This window comes from Strigops habroptila, chromosome W, assembly GCF_004027225.2.
Source record: "Strigops habroptila isolate Jane chromosome W, bStrHab1.2.pri, whole genome shotgun sequence".
NCBI lineage: Eukaryota > Metazoa > Chordata > Aves > Psittaciformes > Psittacidae > Strigops > Strigops habroptila.
The window spans coordinates 33,648,285-33,664,700 of NC_044301.2; the positions used below are offsets into that span (position 1 = coordinate 33,648,285).

At 45.9% G+C, this 16,416-nt stretch overlaps 1 pseudogene; it reads left to right on the top strand.

Moving 5' to 3' along the window:
• The first annotated feature begins 485 nt into the window (after nucleotides 1-485).
• Nucleotides 486-16,416, top strand: part of LOC115619006 — an 82,385-nt pseudogene continuing 66,454 nt past the window's right edge.

The following is a 16,416-nucleotide window of genomic DNA, read 5'->3' on the forward strand; positions in this document are numbered from 1 at the left end:
GCAGCAATGGAAGCAGAGCAACTGGCAACGCAGAGGGAAACCCATCTGGGCTGCTGCATTGTGGCAAGATATGGCTGCCCGGGTGCAGAACCTGGTGGTGAAGGTACGCCACGTAGATGCTCATGTACCCAAGAGTCAGGCCACTGAGGAACACCAGAACAACCAAGAGGTGGATAAAGCTGCTAAGATTGAAGTGGATCAGATGGATTTATATTGGCAATATAACGTTGAATTATTTTTAGCCCGGTGGGCCCATGACACCTTGTGGGAGAGGATGGAAACTACCTGATTATTGCCAAAGAGAAGTAACACCTTGGCTGGATGTCCTGGGTTCAGCAACTTAAACCATGACACTGGAGAAGAAAGAGTTAAAGAAGAAGTAAAGTACACTGTATGATTAAGCAGAGCAACCCAGCTGGACAGGAGCAGGAGAACAGAAAGATAAGGAACTGCTTATTTTGGGACTGTTTGTGAAACAACGAAAAATGTTGGAAATCCCCTTGAGGTACGCATCGTTCTTCCCCATTTTCCTGCATTACTCACGAAGTATATCCAGGTCCCTGAGCAAAAGCAACCCCACAAGTGGGTTTGCCTTTACCTGAAGCAGGAATAACCCAGACTGTCTTCCCCAACAAATTCTTTATGTGCACCACAGGAACTTTATCCCCCTCTACAGTAGGTGAAAGTTCTGATTGGGCTGGGCCAGCCCTGTTGGCAGATCCCCCAGTGTTGACCAACCAGGTGGCTTTTGGTAAATGTGTATCCCAGTGTTTGAAAATCCCACCACCCATTGTTCTCAGGGTAGTTTTTAACAGCCCATTGTACCGTTCGATTTTCCCAGAGGCTGGTGCATGGTAGGGGATGTGATATACCCACTCAATGCCATGCTCTTTGGCCCAAGTGTCTATAAGGTTGTTCTGGAAATGAGTCCCACTCTCTGACTCAATTCTCTCTGTGGTGTCGTGTCACCACAAGACTTGTTTCTCAAGGCCCAGGATAGTGTTCCGGGCAGTGGCATGGGGCACAGCGTATGTTTCCAGAGATCCCATGGTTGCTTCCACCATGCTAAGCACATGGCGTTTGCCTTGGCGGGTCGGTGGGAGTGTGATATAGTCCATCTGCCAGGCCTCCCCATACTTGTACTTCAGCCATTGTCCTCCATACCAGAGAGGCTTTAACCGCTTCGCTAGTTTAATTGCAGCACTTTTCACATTCATGAATAACCTGGGCAATAGTGTCCATTGTTAAGTCCACCCCTCAATCACGAGCCCATCTATATGTTCATCTCTGCCTTCATGGCCTGAGGTGTCATGGGCCCACCGGGCTAAAAATAATTCACCCTTATGTTGCCAATCTAAGTCCATCTGAGCCACTTCAGTCTTAGCAGCTTCACCTACCTGTTGGTTGTTCTGGTGTTCCTCAGTGGCCCAGCTGTTGGGTGTATGAGCATCTACGTGGCGTACCTTCACCACCAGGTTCTGCACCCGGGCAGCCATATCTTGCCACAGTGCAGCGGCCCAGATGGGTTTACTTCTGCGTTGCCAGTTGCTCTGCTTCCATTGCTGCAACCACCCCCACAGGGCATTTGCCACCATCCATGAGTCAGTATAGAGGAAAAGTACTGACCATTTTTCGCGTTCAGCAATGTCCAAGGCCAGCTGGATGGCTTTCACCTCTGCAAACTGATTTGATTCACCCTCTCCTTAAGCAGTTTCTGCAACTTCTCATAGAGGACTCCACACAGCTGCCTTCCATCTCTGTCGCTTTCCCACAATACAGAAGGACCCATCAGTAAACAAGGCATATTCCTTTTCACTCTCTGACAGTTCATTCTATGGTGGGGCCTCTTCACCACACATCTCCTCTTCTGGTGACATCCCAAAATCTTTGCCCTCTGGTGAGTCCATGATGAATTCTAGAATTCCTGGACCACTGGGATCTCCTGTTCGAGCTCATTGCGTAATTAGTGCAGCCCACTTACTCCATGTAGCATCAGTTGCATGATGTGTAGAGGAGACCCTGCCTTTGAACATCCAGCCCAGCACAGGCAACCGGGGTGCCAGGAGGAGCTGTGCTTCAGTGCCAATCACTTCTGAGGCAGCTCGAACCCCTTCATAGGCTGCCAGTATCTCTTTTTCAGTGGGAGTGTAGGTGGCCTCGGATCCTCTATATCCCTGACTCCAAAAGCCAATGGGTCAACTTCGAGTCTCCCCTGGAGCTTTCTGCCAGAGGCTCCAGGTAGGACCATTCTCCCTGGATGCTGCGTAGAGCACATTTTTCACATCTGGCCCGGTCCGGACTGGTCCAGGAGCTACTGCATGAACTCTCTCTCGCTTAATTTGTTCAAAGGCTTATTGTTGCTCAGGGCCCCATTTGAAATCATTCTTCTTCCAGGTCACGTGATAGAGAGGGCTCACAGTCAGACTGTAATTTGGGATGTGCATTCTCCAGAACCCCACAACACCTAAGAAAGCTTGTGTTTCTTTCTTGTTAGTTGGTGGAGACATTGCTGTTATCTTGTTGATCACATCTGTGGGGATCTGGCGACGTCCATCTTGCCATTTTATTCCCAAAAATTGAATCTCCTGTGCAGGTCCCTTGACCTTACTCCGTTTTATGGCAAAACCGGCCTTCAGCAGGATTTGGATTATCTTCCTCCCTTTCTCAAAAACTTCTTCCACTATATCGCCCCACACGATAATGTCATCAATATATTTCAGGTGTTCTGGAGCTTTCCCCTGTTCCAGTGCAGTCTGGATCAGTCCATGGCAGATGGTAGGGCTGTTGTTTCCACCCCTGGGGCAGTCGGTTCCAAGTGTACTGGACGCCCCTCCAAGTGAAAGCAATCTGTGGCCTGCACTCTGCTGCCGAAGGAATTGAGAAAAATGCACTGTCAATATCATTTGTGGCATCCCACTTGGCTGCCTTTGACTCCAGTTCAGATGATTGACATTCCTGCGTGTCCGGTACGGCAGCACTCAATGGTGGTGTGACTTCGTTCAGGCCACTATAGTCTGCTTTTAATCTCCACTCTCCATTAGACTTTTGCAGTGGCCATATGGGGCTATTAAAGGGTGAGCGGGTCCTGCTGATCACTCCTTGGCTCTCCAGCCTACGGATCAGCTTATGGATGGGAATCAGGGAGTCTCGGTTGGTGCGATATTGCCACCGGTGCACTCTGGTGGTCTCGATTGGCACGTTGTTTTTCGATCTTCAGCAACCCCACGACAGAAGGATCCTCTGAGAGACTGGGCGAGGTGGGCAGCTGCTTAATCTCTTGGTGGTCCTCCTATATCATCATCTAACCCTAGACCAGACTCGAAGCCGACCCTGCTTAACTTTCAAGATCAAACGAAATAGGGTGTTCCCAGGGTGGGATGGCCATGGGTAAAACACACTCCGTATGTGTGCCAACATGCTGATCTCCAGCAAAAGCAGCAGGCAGGTTTCAAGGGTATTCCAAGGCCATCCAAAACCTTCAGAACTCTCAAATGCTGCTGTAAATAGCCTGGTGGGGGAGCGGGGGGTGTGAAGGAATGCCTCTTTCACAGGTTGACCCACCAAGGAGAAAAGAAAAGATATGTAATTGCTAAAAAATTCCATTATATACCTCCCAAAGTATAGAGGTGATGACCACGGTGGGAATGCAAGCCAGACCAGTTTCATGATCAATGTGTCTATTGTATTACAAGTCATTACCGTGAAGTTCAGTGAAACAATAACCTTAGCCCAGGCCCCCCAGCCGATAAACACTAAAACAGCAAATAGTGGCTGTAAGTAAGGTACAACATGCTGAAACTCTGAGATCAAGCACAACAACTCTGAGAGCCAATAAATCACCGTTGTGACGAGTAGTAACAACGAATGCTTATCACAAGTATGATTAGACACACTCTGATCAGATCTGTCATTATCTCAACCCTTCGTGCCCCACGTTGGGCGCCAGAAAGAACTGTCGTAGTTTAAGCCCAGCCGGTAACTCAGAACCACTCAGCTGCTCGCTCACTCCCCCCTTCTTCCTCCCCCCACTCCCAGAGGGATTGGGAGGATAATGGGAAGAATGTAACTCCCACGGGTTGAGTTAAGAACAGTCCAGTAACTAAGGTATAATACAAAACCACTACTGCTACCACCAGTAACTATAATGGTAAGGGAAATAACAAGGGGAGAGAATAAAATTGCTCACCACCCACCGACTGATACCCAGCCCAACCCAAGCAGCGATCTGGGCCTTCCGGGTAACTCCCTCCAGTTTATACAGTGGGCATGACAGTCTGTAGTATGGAATACCCCTTTGGCTAGTTTGGGTCAGGTGTCCTGTCTCTGCTTCCTCCCGGCTTCCCCTCCTCCCTGGCAGAGCATGACACTGAGAAAGTCCTTAGTCGGAGTAAACATTACTTAGCAACAACTAAAACCATTGGTGTTATCAGCATTTTTCCCAGGCTGAAAGTCAAAAACACAGCACTGCACCAGCTACAAAGGAGAGAAAATGACTGTTACTGCTGAACCCAGGAAAGCCTGATTCATTCATCTATATAGAATACTGTTGAACAGAGTGATTATTACTATATACAGATCTAGAGGGTTCCCTGTTGTCAGTCAGATTGTTGTTCAGAATTTGAGGATGCTTAGAGTAGGTAATTAAAGAGAAGCACTGGGAGCATTGCGAGGCTATAAATTCCTCCCTCATAGCTTATGGGGCTCAGTGCTGGAACTTTCCATATATCTGTTTTTAACTGGCATAAACTTGTTTTGACCTTAATGAGCATTTCAGACTAACATTACAGAAGGAGGAGAGAGAGAAAAGGAGGGGAGAAGTTTTTAGTCAAAGAGGCTTGTTTAAGACATACATATATAATGGGAAGATCAGCAATCCTGATTTATCCACTGGTATGTTAAAAGATTCAAAGCAAAGACAACATGGCATTTTATAAACTAACTGTTCTACAAGAACATAAATTAATACACATTTTGCAATCAAACCCGCAAGCACTTGAAGAACAGGTTTGTTGTATCTGTAGATATCAAATATCACAAAACATATAAATTAATGAGTCTGTAGATTATTAAATGACAGTTGAGATGCCAGCTTTCCTTTCCATGTGCCACTGTTCTCATCTGGTGTCCTGAATGCCTTGCATCTTTCAAGAAAAATTTCTTTCCAATTGCTACCCACATAATTTTCAGCATATGAATTAAATGTAATTTTTAAAATTTTATAAAAATGGGAAGATATCACTGTGAAATATCACTGCAGTCTCTCCAAACAAATTGTGTAGTTGACAAATTTATACATTATTCACAACAACTTTTCAGAGAAAAACTAAGAAGAAGGAATGAACAAGTCTACTTCCTGTGCCATTTCATCCCAGGTAGTTAAGGAGTATGGTCTTACTTCCATTCCAAAGTCATGCTCTACTAGTCTTCCATTCATGACCTCATTCCAGTTCTTGCTTCCTCTCCTTAAACCCTCCAATTTAACTACTTGTTTCAATTCCTTTCTGATAATGATAGTATTGTGATTTTTTCTATCTATCTTGTGGTTTTGGGTTGCAAATATTAAATCTTTGCATCACCTCATTCTGACCTCAGAAGATCCTTGCTGCACTATAAGCCTTCCAGTATAAACTAGCTCAAAGAGTGACTCTTCCTTTTAGATAGAAGGTTCATGTCATTCAAAGATTCCACATCATGCTCCCAGAAATACGACCTGCATAATCAGTGTAGTTTGAACTATTTTCCGCTATCACAGGACCAAAGAGAAGAAACTCAGAAGCTAGCAGATAAAAGGCCACTGTTTCAAACTGCAATTTCATTTGTCATTTCTTCACATCAGCTGTAAACAGCCACCTGCTTGTAAGCAGCTGGGCTAGCAGTTGTAAACAGGCAACTATATGGGACAGACAGTGCAAAGAAATCAGGCAAGTACCCCAGAACAAACTGTGTCAGTAAAAACAGAAATGCTAGGGGACCCAACTGAATTTGCATTCAACATTTGCTAGAAAGATTTCAAATAGGAAACTATTTCTGCTCCATTACTTTCAGAAATAAAACTCCTAAAAGGGACGTGACCTTTAAGCATCTCATACAAGGAACTGTAAGGCTTAAGCTCATTTACAATCCAGGACTAAGTCTTTATAGTGGTATTGCAGTAACTCCACACATAAAAACATCCAAAATACATAATTTATAAAGCATTAATCATACTTCCCACTAGTTTTGAAACACGGCATTTTTTTATCCAAAATAGCATCCCCAAAGTAATACTACACATTTTTACTTTGCTGCTATGAGAATAGCAATTACTGACTATGCACAGTTTCCACTTATTTAGACAAAATTGCTCACTCTTTTTTAAAAGAGCATTTTATACTATCTTATATGATAGTAAAGATATAAATGAGAACTTTCTACAGCATAATATTTACCTCTCATATAAGTTAAATCACCCATTATGTTTATCTGAATTGCAACACTGTCCTATCATTATACATTCACATGCCACTAGACCTTCATTCTTTCCTTCAGTATGCCAAATAATCTTTCAATGACTGCTTCACCATGCACTGTATAATATCTAGGATAAAAGCATAATTAATTAGGACTGGGGAGAGAGAAGAAGCTTCAACAAAAAGCCTAAAATAATTAAATAATTAAAATAAAGGTTCAAGTTACATCAGAAGAATCACATTTAAATAAAGGCTGACATGTCATTCTAAAAGAATACAAACTATGTAAATAAAACACTGACACAATTCCCCCCCCCCCGAATCATCTAAGAAAGGAGACACCTAGTCATTGGGTGGTAAACACTGTAACACCATCAGAATTACTGCTCAATCCTAGCAATCTCTTTTTTTCTGAATTCCCAGATACCACCTACTTCAACAATATTCTGTTCCATCACTCTGAACTCTTCAAGCTGTATAAACACAACATGAACAATGTGACAGTCACAGTGAACTGGTGGTCCCTGAAAGCACCTGTCTTACTACACATAAACACAACAGCAGCCCTGTGCCGCACCACAGGTTCTATCTACTCCTTGTGTTTCATTTATTTTTAATCCAGGCACATGATAGATCACACAAGTACAAATCTATGAACAAAATGAAACTGTGAGATGAAAAATTTTCCTAAGCTTTAGTGTCTTTCACTTTCTGATGGGAGCTGACGTAAATCACATTTTGAGTCACTGAAAATATGATTAGGTAAAGGTACAGGAAAATATTCTGAGCCATAACTTCACCAAAATATAAAAAGTTGTAACTCCATTCTAGTTTGCACTTAGATAGCAAGATATTTTGGATAAGGACCATCTTTCTTTAGGTAGCTATAACACCTAGCACAAAGAAGCCTTGACCTCTATAGCAACAAAGCAGCTGCCAGAATACACATCAGACAAACCAGTCTTTTAATGTGTTATATTCTAATGTTAATTGAAACAAAAAATTAGGTCTAAGGATATCAAAATCCATAAAGAAAGCAGTGACTCTGTGTGATCAATATGGATATAGAGCCACAAAGAAGATTCTCCCTACTGTTAAGCAAATGTGTATCTGATTGCAGAACTAAGACAATGAAACATGGAACTTCAGTTCCACACAGAACCGGTAGTTCCTATATTATCAAAACAGAAATCATGTCAGATATCCTTTCATTTATATCCAAATCTCAATTCTATGCAGTAATGCTGGAGAAACAATGCTGACCTAAATGCTGAATAATATGCTCCAATAAAAATGAGGCAAAAAGGAGGTAGCACAACACTGACATTCCGAGTGGTATGTCATACACAAAAGCCTTCTGGTTGTCTTCCCAAGGTCTTCAGGTGCATGAAATAGGCATGCATCCAAGCTCTTCAATGGCTTAAGGGCTAAAATGTTATAGTGAAGATCAGGCAGCTGCCTAGGAATGGGGTTTGACCAACTGGTAGTATTCTAAATTGCCTTCAGGCTAGCAGAAGCTTCCAACGCAAACCATTCTGTGATTCTGTGTACAGTAGTCATGTGCCATTGTGAGAGCAGCTTAATGGCCATTTTTTCATGGCATAGCTGAAAGGTAGCCACCATTCTCAACACAGTTCCCATAGCCTTAAAGTTCTAGAAGTTGGGCCAGGTGGACTAAGGTTTTCCTTCACATTTGAATGCTAAAATCAGCCTGAAGATTTTTGGCAGAGTCACATGCAACTATAAAGGCAACTTGAAGCAGCCAGAGGCAAAGAAAAAAAAGTAGGCAACAGGAAAGTCAAGGACAGAGAAAGAAAGGCATGGTAATATATCCCTGAGAGAAAGCTTAGAGAAAACAAGAGAGCAAGTGCACTTTCTAAAATAAAGGACTAGGAACTATAAGCCAAGACGTTATTTGCTGCCATTTGATCTCGACCATGTTTAGATAAGCAGAACATACAATAAGGAACTGCTTTTATGTGTTTTTCCACATAAAAAATTCTTCTCTTAACAGAAACAACCGGTAAAACTCTAAACAACAAATAATAAAGCTCTTATGCTCTTAATATCCTGCATTTATGAAGTACTGGTTGTCATCAAGAATACTCCATGTACCAGTCACTCCTGGAGAAACAGACCCATTGTAAAACATTCAGCAAGTGGTTGCATGATTAATGAAGGACAGTGAAACATAAATCTACATTTGGCTAAAAATAAATAGGGAAGAAAGAATATGACCAAATTTGCTATGAAACCCAGAAATTCCTACATCCCTATTCCGGAAGATGTTCTTCCTAAGCACCCATGTAAACAGCCAACAATCCACATGCTCTAATATATTTAGATAATTTATTTAAAAAGAGCAATGATGTGATTCATCATTGCACCTGCAGTAGATGTTGCAAGAGGCTGTGTAGGGGAAAACACCACCCCCACAGCAGGATGTCTGGCTCAACATTGCTATAACAGGAAAACCACATTGCCGATACCACTGCCACAGCAGATGTTTGTGAAGGCTATCTGTCTCCACATCTCTCACCAATTGACACCTTGGTGCAGGATGTTTGCCTTACGGAACCACGGGGCAGGGGAGAAGACGCCCTAGTGACAGTATTGGGCATGTGCACCACCACCGGGTGGAGGATGTGGTTGCAACTATATGAAAGAACGGCACCAACCAGCATAGAGAGGAAGAACGTCTCCCCCACTGGACTTGGAACTAATCGGACTGTCGGGACACCACAGCTCCAGGGTGGTAGCTATCGCTATGAACTCTTTTATTTTTTTCCTCTTACTTTCCTTCTTTTCTCTCTCTCTGGAATTTGTTGGTGGGCATTTGTTGGTGGGCAAATAAAGTTCCTTGGCGCTTGATTCCATTTTGAGTCTTAATTCTGTTCCCGAGAATATGAGCAAAACCGCGCTCCAGCCTTTGACCGGCATGTGACACCAGGTTGCTCCAAGCCCCGTCCAACTTGGCCTTGAACACTGCCAAGGATGGGGCAGCCACAGCTTCTCTGGGCAACCTGTGCCAGGGCCTTGCCACCCTCACAGGGAAGAACTTCTTCCTAATGTCTATTCTCAATCTCCCCTCTGTCAGTTTAAAGCCATTCCCCCCTGTCCTATCCCTACATTTCCTTGTAAAAAGTCCCTCTCCAATGCCCTTCTAAAAAGTCTCTCTACAAGCCCAGGTTATGGCTTTCTGGTCAGGATTTCTACTTAGAGTATCTTTCAGCTTCTCATTCACTGTTTTCTCTGCCCAGGGTTGTGTTTCCTCACTGAAGGAAGACCAGGACAGATGATGACATCATCTTCAAGCAGTATTCCACTTTGGACCGCTGCTATGTGGGAAGTCAAGAGACCGGTATGTGCTCCCTGTGCTCAGTTAGCATCATGATGCGCTGCCTGAGCAGAGTGAGATGTTGGGATGGGATCTCCAGGGCCTGGCGCTCTCATGGATGCATTTGGAGATGTGCTGTCCCAGTGGCATGATTCGGGGTTGGCCCAGAGGGACACCAGGGAGATCCCTGGGGTTGAAGGACCATGGGTGTGTGAACTTGAGCAGATGACAGGCACGTGAGTCTTGGAGGAGCTGGGGAGAGATGGAGCTGATCTTCCTACCTGGTGGATGCCTTGGTGTCACCCTCCAGAGCTCAGCTTCACCACCTATGGAATGAACTTTAGGGTGCTTTTTTCAAGTGCTTTGAGCTCTATAGATACACTGAGGTAGCCGTTGTTCTGCTGATGGCTTTGTGAACCATTACTTCATCTGTAATATTAGTAAGACTTTATGATTTGACCTGCCAATGTGGGGAAGGGACAGAACCTGCAGAGGAATCAAGAAGGGAATTGCATTTTCCTGATCCTCACTGCTGGATAAAGTCTGTTAAAACAGTTGCCAATGCAGTTGCTGGCATATTTCTATTTTTAACATATGATTGTTTTAGTGTTAGGAATGAAGTTCATGTCTTCATGGAGCTCTGGAGAGCCAGTGGTGTTTTGACAACCCCAGGAAATTAAATCAAATCAGTTTAATAAAGAAAAGAGGATCTTTAGCCAGGCTGATATATGGTCTCGGGTTTCTGTTTGCCTTTTTAACCCTTTAGCTCCAAATACTGTTCCACACCTGAGTTTAAATTCAGGATTCTTCTCAGAAATTAATAATTTCTATTTCCTTCCATCAGGCTTTGAGGTAGCCCATGAAATCCACGACAATCTCATGACTTCTTTGAAAGGGGTAAGCACAACTATTTTTAAAACCTCTTTTCAAAAGCATTTCTTTCTACCCTGCAGGGAAGGAAATCTGCCAAAGAAGGGAGAAGAACCCATGTGCCTGTGGTACTTCAGTTTTAGTTTTATCCTTGGCCTGCTTGTTAGACCCTGGTCTTCAGTGTGGCCTCCTGCTGCCAGGACACAGAGCTTTCCTCAGGGTGTGACAAAGGCATCAGTCTCCTCTACAGCCTTTTCCCCTCTTGTGACAGGTACAAGGCGCTGCCTCATCCCAGCAACTGCAAGATCATCACCATCCTCAACATCACTCCCTTGGAAGCCAAGCTGGATTTCTTCTTTGAGCAGGATCTCAAAGCAAACACGTTCAAACCCTCCCAGCATGAGGCTGAAACCCAACAAGAAGCAGGTAGGAGATGAGGCAGGTAGGGCAGACACCGGTAGAAGTGCCCAGGACATGTTCCTCCTGCTCACTGAATGCTCTTCTGTGTTTCTTTTGGTGAGCTGGAACCAGGAGCTGAGCATTTGGACATACCTCACTTCAGCTGGCCTCATGGAAGACAACCTCCTCTGCTACATTAAGGACAACCAGGAGCCGGTGGTGTTCCGCCTGTGCTGCCAGGGGATGCAGGTGGAGCTGGGGGTCAGCCCCAAGCAGGTGTATTTCGACAGGCTGCTACTGCACAGGTCAGTCATCCCACCCCACAGGCTCTGCTGGGGACACAAGCTGTCAGTCAGCTCCCCTCCAGCTTCCCTTGCTGGCTCTGTGGCCGCTCAGGTGGGAGGCTGGCTTCTCCCAGCAGTTCCCAGTCTCTTGCTCACCATTCCTTGCTGGCTTGGAGATCCCATGACATCCACAAGCACCATAGCCCCCCAGCAGTGCTGTGCAATGGGCATCCTGGTGCATTTGTATATTGTTTGCTGGTTCAGAGAGCAGTCCAGTTGCTCCTCCTTATCTCCCTTCTGTTGGAGATGCTTTTAGCACCCAGGTCTCCCCCAGGAGCTCACCTGAGAGACTTGTGACAAAGACAAACCATTTAACTCTGGTTTCAGACGCAGGGATGGGAGTGCTCCGAGCTGCACTCAGTTGCAAGGCTGGCCTGACGGGGGAGCAGCCAGTGCTGAGTGTCTTCCTGTCTCTGCAGGAGGGACAGCCAGACCCTGGTGCTGCAGAACTGCACCTCACTGCCCATGGCCTGGCAGCTCAGTGGGCTGGAGAACCTCGGCGAGGAATTCTCCTTGTCACAAGCCAAGGGTGTCCTGGGTTCAGCTATAGCAGTCATTTTTCTCCTTCTTAGTAGCTGGTGCAGTGCTGTGTTTTTTAACTTTCAGCCTGGGAACAATGCTGATAACACTGATGTTTTTAGTTGTTGCTAAGTAATGTTTATTCCAACCAAGGACTTTCTCAGTCTCATGCTTTGCCAGGGAGGAGGGGAAGCCGGGAGGAAACAGAGACAGGACACCTGACCCAAACTAGCCAAAGGGGTATTCCATACCACAGCACGTCATGCCCAGTATATAAACTGGGGGGAGTTACCCGGAAGGCCCAGATCACTGCTCGGGTCGGGCTCGGTATAGGTCAGCGGGTGGTGAGCAATTGTATCCTCTCCCCTTGTTATTTCATTAATCATTATTATCATTGGTGGTAGCAGTAGTGGTTTTGTATTATACCTTAGTTGCGGGACTGCTCTTATCTCAACCCGTGGGAGTTACATTCTTCCGATTCTCCTCCCCATCCCTCCGGGAGCGGGGGGAGGAAGGGGGGGAGTGAGCGAGCGGCTGTGTGGTTCTGAGTTACCGGCTGGGCTCAAACCACGACAGTTCTTTGTGGCGCCCAACGTGGGGCTCGAAGGGTTGAGAAAACGACAGATCTGACCAGAGTGTGTCTAATCATAATTGTGATAAGCATTCATTGTTACTACTTCTCACAATGGTGTTTATTTGGCTCTCAGACTTGTTGCGCTTGATCTCAGAGTTTCAGCATGTTGTACCTTACTTACAGCCACTATTTGCTGGTTTAGTGTTTATCGGCTGGGGGGCCTGGGCTAAGGTTCTTGTTTCACTGTACTTCATGGTAATGACTTGTAATACAATAGACTCATTGATCATGAAAATGGTCTGGTTTGTGCTTCCAGCGTGGCCATCACCTCTATACATTGGGAGGTATATAATGAAATATTTTAGCAATTGCATATCTTTTCTTTTCTCCTCGGGGGGTAAACTTACGAAGGAAGCATTCTCTTTCACCCCCCGTTCCCCCACCAGCCTATTTACAACAGCAGTTGAGAGTTCTGAAGGTTTTAGATGGCCTTTGAATACCCTTGAAACCTGCCTGCTGATTGTGCTGGGGATCAGCATGTTGGCACACATATGGAGTGTGTTTTACCCACGGCCATCCCGCCCTAGGAACATCCTATTTCGTTTAATCTCAAAAATTCAGCAGTATCATGTTCGAATCTGGTCTACGATTAGACAATGATATAGGAGGACCACCAAGAGATTTTCCCTGAGGCTGGACAGTCATGAGTGGCAGGGTGTGTGGGATAGTATGGGCAAGTACCTAGGCCAGTGGGCCCCTCCAGTGCTTTGGAACTTCACCCCTGAACAAGTGCAACATCCGGAAAAACTAGTAAAACACTTAAACGAGGTGTGCTGTCGTCCTGGTTATACCAGAGAGGGACAAATCATGGCAACGTGCTGGGGCTTGGCCTACGCCTACAGAGCCCTGCTCAACACTATCCAGCACCTTCAAAGGGAAAAAAATGTCTCTGGATCTGATGGCAAAGCAACAGACAACGCAGCTACTCCAACTACAAGCACAGCAGCTACTCAGACCCTGACCACAACAGACAACGCAGCTACTCCAAGTACAGCAGCTTCACCAACCCCAGTGACAAGCACAACAGCTACTCAAACCCCGACAGCAACAGACAATGTGGCTTCTCCAAGCACCGCAGCCACACCAACCCCAGTGACAAGCACAGTAGCTACTCAAACCCCGACAGCAACAGACAATATGGCTACTTTAAGCACCGCAGCCAAACCAACCCCAGTGACAAGCACGGTAGCTACTCAAACCCCGACAGCAACAGACAATGTGGCTTCTCCAAGCACCGCAGCTACACCAACCCCAGTGACAAGCACAGTAGCTACTCAAACCCCGACAGCAACAGACAATGCAGCTGTTGGTGTTACTCAACTCCCAAGCACAACAGCTGCACCAACCCCAGCAATAGACATTGCAACCACTCCAATCCTAGTGGCAGGCACTGCAGCCACTCCAACCACAGTGACAAACACTGCAGCTAAACCAAATGTCCAGTTTGTGACAATGTCTGTTGCCCCTGTAAGCAAAAGCAAACGAAAGGCACAAAGAGCAACCCGCGAAGTGAAGAAAGATGAAGACCCAATGCCATTACTACATGCAACAGCATCTGAACAAGAGTTACTACTACGTGGGTCAGAGGAAGAGGAAGAAGAAGAAGAGGTCACTTCTCGACCCCGGACCTCAACCGAACTGCGGAATATGCGAAAAGATTTCACCCGTCTTCCAGGGGAGCACATTGTCACCTGGTTGCTCCGATGCTGGGACAATGGGGCCGACGGTCACGAACTAGAAGGTAGGGAAGCCAAGCAGCTGGGATCACTTGCTAAGGAAGGAGGAATTGACAAAGCGATTGCAAGTGAGAAGCGCGCCCTCAGTCTTTGGAGGCGGCAGCTGTGAAGGAAAGGTTTCCCTACAAAGACGATATTACGAGTCGCTCAGCCAACTGGACCACGATAGAGAAAGGCATCCAGTCCCTGAGGGAATCAGCCATTATAGAGATGATCTATCGTAGGCCGGATGCCAGGAACACATCCGTAGATCCAGATGAAGTCGAATGTACATGATCCATGTGGCGGAAACTTACACGGAGTGCGCCATCATCATATGCCCACACATTGGCATCAATGACCTGGAATGACGGAATATCACCAACAGTGGATTGCCTGATTCGTCAACTCCGAGAGTTCGCAGACAATCTCACCCCTTCCATCATTTCAGCTGTGGAAAAACTGTCCCAGGAGTTCAAACAATTGAGAGACGATTTATCCGATCTATCCAGCTCTCCACGCGTACCAACCCATGTCTCAGCTATTAACAGAAGGCGCCCTACTGCTCGAGAAAGAAAATATAGGAGGTACACGCCACGGGCCACCCTATGGTTTTACCTGCGGGATCACGGAGAAGACATGAGAAAGTGGGATGGAAAACCTACTTCAGCTCTGGAGTAACAGGTGCATGAACTGAAGAGGAGAACAATGGTCAAGGATGATCCTCCCAGGAAAGCTGCTGCTCCAGTCTCTGGTGAGCAGTTTCCCAGATGGAGTGGAAGAGCTGATTTTACTCCAACTCCTGTGATAAGGAATACTAATCCCTTTCTACAAGACAGAAGTGGAGAATTTTATGATCACTATTAGAGGGGCCCTGCCTCCAGCCAGGTGGAGGAGAGGGATAATGAGGTTTACTGGACTGTGTGGATCAGATGGCCTGGCACATCAGTCCCACAGAAGTATAAGGCTCTAGTAGATACCGGTGCACAATGTACTCTGATGCCATCAAGGTATCAAGGGGTGAAACCCATTTATATTTCTGGAGTGACAGGACGATCCCAAGCATTAACTATGCTGGAAGCTGAAATCAGCCTGACTGGGAGGAAGTGGCAAAAGCACCCCATTGTGACTGGTCCAGGGGCTCCATGCATCCTTGGCATAGACTATCTCAGGAGAGGGTACTTCAAAGACCCAAAAGGGTATAGATGGGCTTTTGGTATCACTGCCTTGGAGACAGAGGAAATTAAGCAGCTGTCCACCTTGCCCGGTCTCTCAGAGGATCCTTCTGTTGTGGGGTTGCTGAAGGTCGAAGAACAACAAGTGCCAATTGCGACCACAACAGTGCACCGGTGGCAATATAGCACCAACCGAGACTCCTTGATTCCCATCCATAAGGTGATCCGCAGACTGGAGAGCCAAGGAGTGATCAGCAGGACCCGCTCACCCTTTAATAGCCCCATATGGCCAGTGCAAAAGTCTAATGGAGAGTGGAGACTAACAGTAGACTATCGTGGCCTGAACGAAGTCACACCACCATTGAGTGCTGCCGTACCGGACATGCTAGAACTTCAGTATGAACTGGAGTCAAAAGCAGCCAAGTGGGATGCCACAATTGATATTGCCAATGCATTTTTCTCAATCCCTTTGGCAGCAGAATGCAGGCCACAGTTTGCTTTCACTTGGAGGGGCGTCCAGTACACTTGGAACCGACTGCCCCAGGGGTGGAAACACAGCCCTACCATCTGCCATGGATAGATCCAGACTGCACTGGAACAGGGGCAAGCTCCAGAACACCTGCAATATATTGATGACATCATCGTGTGGGGTGATACAGCGGAAGAAGTTTTTGAGAAAGGGAGGAAAATAATCCAAATCCTGCTGAAGGCCGGTTTTGCCATAAAACGGAATAAGGTCAAGGGACCTGCACAGGAGATTCAATTTTTGGGAATAAAATGGCAAGATGGACGTCGCCAGATCCCCACAGACGTGATCAACAAGATAACAGCAATGTCTCCACCAACTAACAAGAAAGAAACACAAGCTTTCTTAGGTGTTGTGGGGTTCTGGAGAATGCACATCCCAAATTACAGTCTGATTGTAAGCCCTCTCTACCACGTGACCCGGAAGAAGAATGATTTCAAATGGGGCC